Raw genomic sequence first — 12,334 nt, 5'->3', positions numbered from 1 at the left:
ATTCACTTTAAAACTCTTCATAGCAAGTTATATAGTTAATTTAGAACATAATATGACTTGGTCACCTTAACTGAAAATTGCATTGTTTAATTTAAAAATAAAAATTGATGGTTCTAGTTGAACTTGAGAAGGGGGGGTTGAATCAAGTTAGCTTAAAACTTTAAGTTTCAAACTCTGTTTTTGCTGTTGCTCGAGTTGCAGGAGATTATTTGAAATAGTCTCATACGCAAAAAATTAAAAGTGCAGAGAAGAGGAGAAAGAGGCCAGCATGTATCCTGGTTCGGATTCTTTGTGCCATGAATCCTACATCCAGTCTCCACCACAAACCATGGTGGAATTTTCACTATAATTCTCAGGTTACATACACCAATACTATTGAATTACTCCCTAATTCAACTAGTATCTACCCCTAAGCTTTCTTCACCAAAGCTTAGCAACCCAAAGTGCTATCCCAACTTGGAAGGGGAATCTACACAGATTCAATTCTCACCAAGTGCTAACCCAACTTGGCAAGGGGAACTAATCCTAGTTCATAAACCCAAATTACATTAGAAAAATAAACAGTGACTATTTCTGCATCACTCTTGTCTTTTCTCTCTTGGCTTTTGATCCTCACATGATTGCCTTTTTCAAAGCAAAGAATAACACAAGACAGCCATAACAATAAGTCAGAATTAAGCTTGAGTAGAAGAAAGAGATTTCAGCTCTATATTAGAGAAGGTGCTCTGAATTGGTGTGTGCTCTCTTTTCTTGACTTGAAATGATGGAATGAGTCTTCTTATATAATTTCAGCTAGGCTTTATTGTAGCTTCATCCTCTTTGCTTTTTCTTGCTGCCCGTTGGAGTGGTCCTTGATGGCATGCAGTCCTTTCTTCATTTTGCTCCACCTCCCCTGCTGTCCGAGGAGCTCTCCCACTACCTCTGCTGTCCTTGGTGTTTCTTTCTTCCTTGGCATGTTCCTCTTTTCCATTCTGCTCCATTTCCTTGCTGCTACTCTATGCAAGTTTGTGTTTTGCATAACCACGATCCATAGCAGTGCTTTTGGTGATGTCCTTGCTTGCTTTCTCAAAGCCACACTTGTCCTTGCATGATACAGCTGTCCTCATATTGCTTTTAGCAAATATTTACATAATCATTTAATGTTGCTGAATGTGCTATGAGGAATTGTTGGACTCGGTTACTTCATTAAGGAACAATGTGAGCTGCATTTCTATTTGCTTTGATGGGCTGCTGCAATATAAGCTAGTATGCTTGGGCCTGCCATAATAAAGCACACATTAAACACTATTGAGCTTTCAACCCAATTGAATGTTTGTCATCATAGTGTAACCTAAAATCAAACTAGGCTTAACAATCTCCCCCTTGATGACAAACATGATAAAATAGGGAAATTAAAGAAAAATTTAAATGAGTTAAGAATACTTCCCTTTGATGACATTCGGATTGTGAGTTGCTCCCCCTGAATGCTAGCATTGCTCCCCCTTGATCATGGCTTACATCTTTTCCTGAAAACTTGAAAGCAGCCAAGACCAATATATCCAAACAATATATCACAGTTATGGAAGCACAGAGCACAGAGCAATTAACACTAAGCACAATACTAGATAGATCATAGCACCACAAATCATTGTTCTTAACTATTACTATTAATCCCTAAGCCAAAACTAACATTCCTTTTCTTTTCTCCCCCTTTTGTCATCAAGGGAGGAAAGGAAAAAGCAACCTGTACAAAATTTGTTAGTGGCTGGTGCATATAGTTGAAGTAGCAGAGTAGTTAAAGTCTTTACAGTCATCCAGAATATTTAACAAGTTCAAAAGGAAACTAAGTCATAATCACAGATGAGATAAAATGAGCTAGGCATCAGAGTTGGATTCATCAGAGGTTCTATCGTCCTCCCCCTCATTGTCAGATGTGGTGAGGCCAACCTCAACATCCTCCACAAAGTCTCTCAGAATGCGAATCCTTCCTTTGGTCTTCTTAAGAGCATTCTCCTCCAAAACTTGATTCCTTTTGCGCTCAGCACCATGATGGAGAAGGAGGTCAGTCAGATTGATAAATTCTTCAAGCACATTCTTCAGAATGCGGGTCATGACCTTGATTGTAGTGGATGTGGAAGGGGGAATCAGAGGATCCTCATCAACAGAGGGAACATCAGTGCTGTCATCAGTTTGGCGACGCTTGGGAGCTGTTTTCTTTACTGCACCACCCCCTTTAATATATGAGTTACAATCTATGGCAATTTCAGCCCCAAAATCAACATTGTAATATTGAAAAATTTTTGTAAGAAGCATGCCATATGGTAACGCATTTTTGGTACTGACACAAGCATACATATGCCTTACAAGTAAGTAAGCAAAAGAGATGGGAATTTTTAAAAGCAGTGCATACAAAACCAGTGTGTCACAGAATGAGACGCGTTGAAAAGAGCCGCTCTGAGGCAAGATGACATGGTTCACAATCCTATGCAGCTGGGCACGGACTGGACCAAGAGACTTATGAGTTGGAGTGTTACCTTCTAAGAGAGGGATATTGATGCAGACAGTACTTAGGGCATCAAAGTATGAAACATTGAGTGTTTCGTCCCACTTACCAGAGGTGTAGACATCAGGGCCTCGATCCTGGTAATCTAGGGCTTTGCCTAGGTGATATTTGTCAAGAATAATCACTTTGCCTTTAACAAAAGAGGCGATTCTCCCTTCTTTGTAGGACATGTTGCTATAGAACTGTTTTACCAAATCAGGGTAAATTTTCTCTTTGATGGACAGTATGGATGTCCAACCTTGATATGCAAACAATGGGGTAAAGTTCAGGCCTTTCCTACGGAGTTTGTCAAGATTGACAAGCTTCGATGGACAGAGTTTACGCTTGTAAACATCTTTGCAGAAAAACAGATGGTTCATGAGAGATTGAAAACGACGACGATCAAAGGACTCATCAGGAAAATCAGCATAAAATGACTTGTAAGCAATAGGATTTGAGAGTCTAGGTTCAGCAACAGGACGGAGGTCAAAGCCAATGACTGTACCGCGAGTATGGCGATTCTGAGTGGGGCGAGTCTCTTCGTCTTCGTGAAGAGGCCTCTTTCCTCTGGAAGAGCTAGGTTTGGAAGAACTAGGCTGAGACATGTTTGGTGGAGGAGGAGGAGGTGTAGGGCGAGGGGCAATGCCAGGGCGGCGAGCGGTGGTCTTCGTGCGGGCCATGTCAGGAGAAGGGTTTGGTGGTGGAGATGGAGAGGAATGAGTGGGGGAATGAGAGGGAGAAGAGTGTGTGTGATCAGAACGGTGGGTGCCGCTGTGGGAGCCTCTGTGAGCAACTCTCTTCTTTCGAGCCATATTTATAGAAGCACTGGTTCGGAGAAGATGAAAGAGTGGAGAGTGGTGAGTGTGGTGTGAATGGATGCATGCAGTGGGAAGTTATTATAAACTTAGAGAAGTGTAAAGGTTGCACCTTGAAAAAATAAAAATCCCAACTTTGAAAACGTATAGGAAGTAACAGCTGTAATTGTTGTACGTTGCAGATGGGAACAAAAGCAAAATAAAATTTGGATTTGAAAACAAATGTTAAATGAGGCCCAAAAACTTATTTTCAAAAAATGAAAAAGCAACTATGAAATGGGCTCAATTGGATTCAGTAAAGAAAGCCCATATGTCGAGACTGCTCCAGCACGTGATGTTCATCATTCAGGCTTGAATCCAGTAGGCTTCATAGTGACCCAATGAAGGTTACTCATCATCTGCCAAAGAAAATCTCACCGCGATTTATGAGACAAAATACAAAAGATCTCATTATCAGAAACATTAAGAAAACAGAGATGAAGTTAGAATGCCCAGTTCTGTTCTTAACTTGCAGAACCTCTCCTCTATCAGTGGTTTGGTGAATATATCAGCTAGCTGACCCTCAGAATTAACAAACTGAATATCTAAATTTCCATTTTGCACATGTTCTCTTATAGAATGAAAATGAACTTCAATGTGCTTTGTTCTTGAGTGCAAAACAGGGTTTTTGGAAATATTGATAGCACTCATGTTGTCACAAAATAATGGAATATTTGAGACATTCAATTTATAGTCAGCTAGTTGAGTTTTCAGCCATAATAATTGAGAACAACAAGAGGAGGCTGCAATGTACTCAGCTTCGGCTGTTGAAAGTGCTACCGTAGCTTGCTTTTTGCTAGACCAAACAATGAGGGATTTCCCAAGAAAATAGCACATGCCACTTGTGCTTCTTCTATCGATCTTATCCCCAGCAAAATCTGCATCACAGAAACCCACTAATTGAAAAGAATCAGTCTTAGGAAACCATAACCCATAATTAGTGGTACCAAGTACATATCGGATGATCCTCTTGACAGCAGAGAGATGTGACTCCTTAGGCTTTGATTGAAACCTTGAGCAAACTCCAACACTTTGGATGATATCAGGCCTTGAGGAGGTTAGATACATTAGTGATCCAATCATCCCTCTGTAACGAGTCTCATCAACATCTCTACCATGTTCATCCTTATCAAGCTTGATGTTAGGATGCATGGGGGTTCCCATAGGCTTAGCACATTCCAGCCCAAACTTCTTGACAAGTTCCTTTGCATATTTTTCTTGATGGATGAATATGCCTTCTGCAGTTTGCTTGATTTGCAGGCCTAGGAAGAAATTGAGTTCTCCCATCATGCTCATATCAAATTCATTGGTCATAAGCTTAGCAAAATCTGCACACAAATCCTCATTAGCCGAACCAAATATAATATCATCAACATAAACTTGCACAAGAATAAAATGATCATGATAATTTCTAATAAATAAAGTTGTGTCAGTGGCTCCTCTTTGAAAGTTATTTTTCAATAAAAATGAGCTAAGCCTCTCATACCAAGCTCTAGGAGCTTGTCTTAAACCATATAAGGCTTTAGCTAGTTTGAAAACATGGTTAGGAAAAGTTTTGTTTTCAAACCCAGGTGGTTGAGCCACATAAACCTCTCTATCTATTATGCCATTGAGGAAAGCACACTTTACGTCCATTTGGAACAATTTGAAACCACAATGAGCTGCATATGCAAGGAGCAATCTGATGGCTTCCATTCGAGCTACAGGTGCAAATGATTCATCAAAATCAATCCCTTCCTCTTGATCATATCCTTGAGCAACCAATCTGGCTTTGTTTCGGACTATGGATCCATCTTCACCCATCTTGTTTCTGAAAATCCATTTAGTGCCAGTGACTTTCTTTCCATTTGGATAAGGCACTAATGACCAGACCTGATTCTTCTCAAATTGCTGCAATTCCTCCTTCATGGCTAATACCCAAGATGGATCAGTAAGAGCTTCTTGGATGTTTTGAGGTTCAATCTTTGATAGAAGAGCAATGTTGTTGGATTCGGCTCTTTTCAAAGATGAACGAGTGGTCCTACCAGTGGAGGGATTTCCAATTATGAACTCTTCAGGGTAGTTTTTCAGAAACCTCCATTCTCTTGGTCTTCTTGACTGGTTTGAGGATTCAGATTCCTCTTGGTCAACAATGGTCTCTGCATCAGTATTTTCTGCAGAAACAGGAGATAATTCCAAATTGTCTCCTGCAGAATTGGGATTTTCGTTGCTAGCAGGTGCAGCTTCATGAGAACTTGGATTTTGTGGAACTGGTTCACTGTTCTTAGGTACTTCAACTTCAAAACCTGGACTATCATCAATGAAAACACTAGGAACAGAGTTAGATTCACAGAATGTGACAAGCATGGTTTCCTCAACGGTTTTGGAGTTCTTGTTATAAACTCTATAGGCCTTGCTATTAGTGGAATAACCAAGAAAAATTCCTTCATGTGTTTTGGGATCAAATTTTCCTAAATTTTCTTTGATGTTCAAAATGAAGCACTTGCAGCCAAACACATGAAAATAACTAAGATTAGGAGGATGCCCTTTCCAAAGTTCATATGGTGTTTTCTTCAAAAACTTCCTAATGATGGTTCTATTTAAAACATAGCAAGCTGTGTTCACAGCTTCAGCCCATAAGAACTTAGGGATTTCATATTCACATAACATAGCTCTAGCCATTTCTTGTAAACTTCTATTTCTGCTCTCAACAACACCATTTTGTTGAGGTGTTCTTGGACAAGAAAAGTTATGTGATATGCCTTGTTCATCACAAAAAGATTCAAAGTATTGATTTTCAAATTCTTTACCATGATCACTTCTTATTGAAATAATTTTTGAACCTTTTTCATTTTGAATCTTTTTGCTGAATTTTTCAAAAACAGAAAAGGCCTCATGTTTATGAGCAAGAAAGAACACCCAGCCAAATCTAGTATAGTCATCCACAATTACCATGCCATAACTCTTTCCTCCAAGACTTTGAGTTCTAGTAGGTCCAAACAGATCAAGATGCAACAACTCCAATGGTTTCTTAGTAGAGACATCTTCCTTGGGTTTGAAAGAGGTTTTAATTTGTTTACCCATTTGACAAGCATCACAAATGATGTCCTTATCAAATTTTATATTAGGAAGACCTCTAACTAAGCCTCTCTTTACAAGCTTAGAGATTTGGAACATGCTAGCATGTCCTAACCTCTTATGCCACATCCATTTTTCAGATTCCATTGAAGAGAAACAAGTTACATTTTGAACTTTTAGATCATCTAGAGTGATACCATAAACATTGTCACTTCTTTTGGCAACAAATAAAACAGCCCCTGTTTTCTCATTTATGACTCTACAATCAGATTTTCTAAAGGTTACAGCATATCCAAGATCACACAGTTGACTTATGCTCAATAGATTATGCTTTAACCCATCAACTAAAAAGACACTATCCATGCAAGTTGAAAAATCTTTGCCAACCTTACCAATGACAATTATTTTACCTTTACTATTATCTCCAAAGGTGACAAATCCTCCATTATACTTGTTGAGTTTAATGAAGAAAGTATCCCTTCCGGTCATATGCCTTGAACATCCACTATCAAGATACCACATGTCCATTTTTTTCTTGGATGCAAGGCAAACCTGTGTAACACCCTACCACACAAAGCTTTACGCTTAAGTCGTAAAACAGAGGTGATGTGGTATTACGACCTCTAAAATAAAATAAGTACATATAATAGCAGAAGAGTTATAATATGCTAGGAGCCTTGAAGGATAGGGAAAATAAAAATCACGAGATAAAAGCGCAACGCTCAAGGAACGAGTTAACTTGCATGCTAAGAAAACTGTAACTGTCAAACATAAGATAACAGAAGTAGGAATAGAGTGCCAAAGATACAAAATAACAAGCTCCTAACTCAGCCTGCGAAGTCAAGACTGGCCGGAGAATATTTACACATATATACATACATATCCAAAACCCAAAAGTACATACACACAATCCTGCCTCTCCATAAACCTCTAAGAGGATCAAAAAGGACAAGTTATGCGGAGAGAAAGCTAAGTACATATATATACATCACTGTACAACAAAACTATACAACAACACTATCCAGTAACCCCTCCGCTTTAAGAGTCCAGACGCCTAACGAGATGGCTCCCGACCTGCATCTGAAAAACAACAACATAGTATGGAATGAGAACCGGAGGTTCTCAGTATGGTAAAGGTGCCACACACATAATATATAAGGTCCTGGGAATGCCAGAGGCAATCCTAGAACGCCGACACTCAGATTGTAGAGCTTAAAGTATTAAACAGAAACCATAAAAGGTGGTTTCCTATAAATATTTAATCCTAACTTAACTTAACCTTAAATCTAAGTCCTATACTACCATTCCTCCATACCTCCAATTCCATCATGCATTTTCACAGACAAATAAACAGATAAAGGCAAACACAAGAAGGTTACAACTATTGCAGGTAACAAATACACATTTAGCATGGCAAATACAAATAGGCACACCCAATTAGAGCACAAGCAAGTAATTCAAGTAATATGCATATGATGCATGCCTGTCCTATGGCTGATGAGGCTCATCTGTCGGTTATCCAGCCAACCCGACAAGTCTGAATTGTCCTTAGACTGTCCCCCGACGTGCATCCCCAAGAGTCTATGCATAGATTTTTCTCAAATAATCAATATTGCTCAATGGGGGTAACATTCCCGGGAATTTATATAGTGCCCGGTCACACTTACGTCGTAGGGTCAACAGAGTATCGAGTTTTCAACCTGGTACACGTGGTGGCAAGCCACGGCACTTAATCCAGGGAATCTCGTATCTCAGATTATTCAAATTCATAAGCCATATAAATAATTCAATTATAATTCCTCAACATCCACATCATTCTCAATTGCATCTCATTCATCATCATACATTAAACATATTCAATCCTTATCCTTCATTATCACACCTCCCATTCCGTCCATAAATAGTTTCAATTCAAAACATAATTCATTCTTTTCTAAGAATCAAACTTCAAACTTAAAACATACTCACTTTCTTAATAACTCAAAATCAAACTATATAACATTTAAATCTAAATCTCTTTTAAATAATCATCTAAATAAAATCTCTGATTTTTTATAAAATTTCGGCAGCATCTCCTCTAAAACTCGGACTTTGCCACCCTTTTCGGGTCCAAACCTGCTTTCTTTTCAATTCAACATACCCTTCCTCATCATCATAACAATCACCACAATAAATCTACTTCAAATCAACAATTAAACTCATACAACATTCAAATCCAACAACCAAAATTCAACTAAGAATCATAGTTCACAAATCCTAGGCTTTTAACACAAATACCTCAAATCAATAATTCACCAAATCATTAGTTAATCAACAAGCACCAAACTAATCATGTTCATCAACAATAACATTCAACATCCAAAATTAATAACTAATTATCCAATAAACTTCAACCAATTATATTCATCGACAAATTACTAAATATTAAATATACACCTGCATTCCAACTTATCCTATGGTCATCTAGCCTAAGTTTTCACAGAACATTATATATTAAATGCAAGAAACCTAAACCATACCTTAGCCGATTTCCACGTAACGACCAAAGCTATTTATTCAACACCAAGACAGCCCCTCAAAACTCAACTAATCCGCTTCCTCCAAGTTCCAGTATTCACAATTTCAAGCTCCAATTATTTATTTTCAACCTAATACACATTCATAATACATATATACCCAATTTAATACTCAAAGCTCAAATTTAATGAAATTAAAATAGAATTATCGTATCCTCACCTTACCCAAGCTTCACATAAGCAAGAGTGAACGTTTCTCTCAAGCTAATTGGATCCTAAAACATCAGAAATCACAGAAATTCAATATTCCCACTTAAAATTCGAAAATTGGGGGAAGATGAAGCTGAGAGTGAAATAGCAAGTTACCTATGAAATTGTTCCGGTAGAAATGTAGAGCTCGACGCGGTGAACGCGTGGCCGCAAACGGTGCGGCGATTGGAGCTCGGACGGAGAAGTTACGGGGATCGGAAGTTAACGTAACAATTTTGACGTTCTTCCTTTCTTCTCCCTGATGCTCTTCGACGCTGCCAAAAATGGGGAGAAGAAGAACGTGGGTTCACTTAAAGGGCTGGTCCGGTTGGGCCCGGTTTGGGCCCGGTTCAACCGGTTCGGCCTGTTCGGTCTAATTTTGGACCGATTTCTTCGAAATTGGTGTCAAAATTCTCGTTTCGATGAGCTCTATCCTAATTTAATATAATATTCACATTTCTAATCTTCCTTATTAAAAATTAATTTATTGACTAATTATCTACTAATTTAACCGGGGTTTACATCCTACCCACCTAATAAAGAATTTTGCCCTCAAAATTCAAATCTAGTTACCTGAAAAGAGATGTGGATAGTCCTTTCGCATATCTGATTCGAGCTCCCAGGTATGTTCCTCGATACCAGCTCGACTCCAAGCCACTTTTACCAATGATACTTCCTTTCCGCGTAATCGTTTAATATTAGTATCATCAATTCTCACTGGAATCACTGGAAGTGTTAGATCTTCTCTCACTTGGATTGGTTCTGGTTCTAGAATATGACTTGCGTCAGGAGTATACTTCCGAAGCTGTGATACATGAAATACATCGTGCAAATTCGAAAGGTACGGCGGCAAGGCAATTCTATAAGCCACTGGTCCAATTCTCTTCAGAATCTCAAACGGTCCAATATAACGAGGATTCAGTTTCTTGGTCTTAATAGCTCTTCCCACTCCAGTGGTTGGTGTAACTTTCAGAAAGACATGTTCTCCTTCTTCGAATTCCAAAGGCTTTTGCCTCTGATCAGCATAGCTCTTCTGGCGGCTCTGGGCTATAAGCATTCGACTACGAATCTTCTTTATCTGTTCAGTCATTTCGGCTATCATCTCAGGCCCTAATAAACTCTTTTCTCCAGTTTCATACCAACACAACGGAGACTGACATTTTCTGCCATACAGAGCCTCATATGGAGCCATTCCGATGCTCGCATGATAGCTATTATTATAAGCAAACTCTACTAATGGCATATACCGGTCCCAGCTTACCGGCTGGTCCAAAACACAAGCCCTTAGCATATCCTCCAAGGTCTGAATAGTTCTTTCTGACTGACCATCTGTCTGAGGGTGATATGCAGTACTCAAACTTAACTGAGTCCCGAATGCACGCTGAAAAGCTCCCCAGAACCTTGATGTGAAACGAGGATCCCTATCAGATATAATGGTAGAAGGCACGCCATGCAACCTGACAATCTCTTTAATATACATTCGAGCCAATTCCTCCATTGTGCAACTTATTCGGATAGGAAGAAAGTAAGCTGATTTTGTCAATCGATCTACAACCACCCAAATAGTGTCATAACCTGATCGGGTTCTAGGCAACCCTATCACAAAATCCATTGCGATACTCTCCCATTTCCATTGTGGAATCTCTAAAGGCTGAAGGGTCCCTGATGGTCTCTGATGCTCAATCTTAACCTTCTGACACGTTAAATATTTAGATACATGCAATGCCACATCATTCTTCATACCTGGCCACCAGAACATCGCTTTCAGATCCTGATACATTTTAGTGCTCCCTGGGTGAATTGAAAACCCGCTCTTGTGAGCTTCCTTCAAGATACTTTGTCGTAGGTCTCCAACATCAGGCACAATAATCCGGTTCTTGAACCTCCATAAACCATCATGACCTTCTGACATTCTCCACTGTTTTCCCTGTTCAACTGCTGGTAATACCTTACGTAACGCTTCACTATCTTGATGAGCCTTCAGAAGTTCTGATTTAAAATCACTTGAAATCTGTAACTGACTCAAACACAAAATTCCAGATTCTTCTCTAACTCCCAAATTCAAACCTTGAAATGCCTTCAGTAACTCCTCCTCCCGTAGCATCATCCAAGCTGCATATAAAGACTTCCGACTCAAAGCGTCCGCCACAACGTTCGCTTTTCCTGGATGATAATTCAATTCAAAATCATAATCTTTCAGAAGCTCCATCCACCTCCTCTGACGCATATTCAACTCTTTCTACTCAAAAAGATACTTCAAACTCTTATGGTCTGAGAAAACATGAAACTTAACGCCATAGAGGTAGTGCCTCCAAATCTTTAAAGCAAACACAACAGCAGCAAGTTCTAAATCATGTGTCGGGTAGTTCATCTCATGCGGCCTTAACTGCCGTGAGGCGTATGCTACAACATTCTGGTGCTGCATCAAAACACACCCTAACCCTTTCAGAGATGCATCACAATACACTTCAAACGGTTCACTTGGTTCAGGTAATACCAATACAGGTGCAGTAGTCAACCTGTGCTTCAATGCCTGGAAACTCTCTTCACATTCCGGAGTCCAGATAAAAGGTGTATCCTTCCTAGTCAACTTAGTTAAAGGTAAGGCGAGCTGTGAAAATCCCTTAATGAATCTGCGATAATACCCTGCCAAACCTAAGAAACTCCTGATCTCTGTCACTAAAGTTGGTCGCTCCCAATTCATCACTGCTTCTACCTTAGCAGGATCCACAACTATCCCCTGCTTACTCACCACGTGGCCGAGAAACTTCACTTCACTCTTCCAAAACTCACATTTAGATAACTTAGCATATAACTTCCTATCTCTCAGAATTTGAAGCACAATCCGCAAGTGATCAGCATGTTCCTCTTCAGTCTTAGAATAAACAAGAATGTCATCAATGAAGACAATAACAAACTTGTCCAGATATGGTCGAAAAATCCTGTTCATATAATCCATAAATACTGCCGGGGCATTAGTTAACCCAAAAGACATCACTGTATACTCATAATGACCATAACGTGTCCTGAAAGCAGTTTTCGGAATATCCTCGTCTCTAACCCTTATCTGATGATATCCGGATCGCAGGTCAATCTTAAAAAACACACTGGCACCCTGTAGCTGATCCATTAGATCA

At 39.3% G+C, this 12,334-nt stretch overlaps 1 protein-coding gene and 1 long non-coding RNA gene across 2 annotated transcripts in view; both read right to left on the bottom strand.

Moving 5' to 3' along the window:
* Nucleotides 1-12,334, bottom strand: part of LOC112769897 (probable leucine-rich repeat receptor-like serine/threonine-protein kinase At3g14840) — a 64,717-nt gene that overhangs the window by 2,534 nt on the left and 49,849 nt on the right. The window lies entirely within an intron of this gene.
* Nucleotides 7,143-9,480, bottom strand: LOC140181739 (uncharacterized). The gene is made up of 4 exons (XR_011876868.1): nucleotides 9,315-9,480; nucleotides 9,169-9,223; nucleotides 8,952-9,080; nucleotides 7,143-7,512 (listed from the first exon to the last, which is right to left on the bottom strand). It is a non-coding gene; the product is annotated as an uncharacterized lncRNA (long non-coding RNA).

This window comes from Arachis hypogaea, chromosome 18 (assembly GCF_003086295.3).
Source record: "Arachis hypogaea cultivar Tifrunner chromosome 18, arahy.Tifrunner.gnm2.J5K5, whole genome shotgun sequence".
Lineage (NCBI taxonomy): Eukaryota > Viridiplantae > Streptophyta > Magnoliopsida > Fabales > Fabaceae > Arachis > Arachis hypogaea.
Note: the sequence above shows the minus strand (reverse complement) of the source record. Positions and strands in the feature narration are given on the sequence as shown.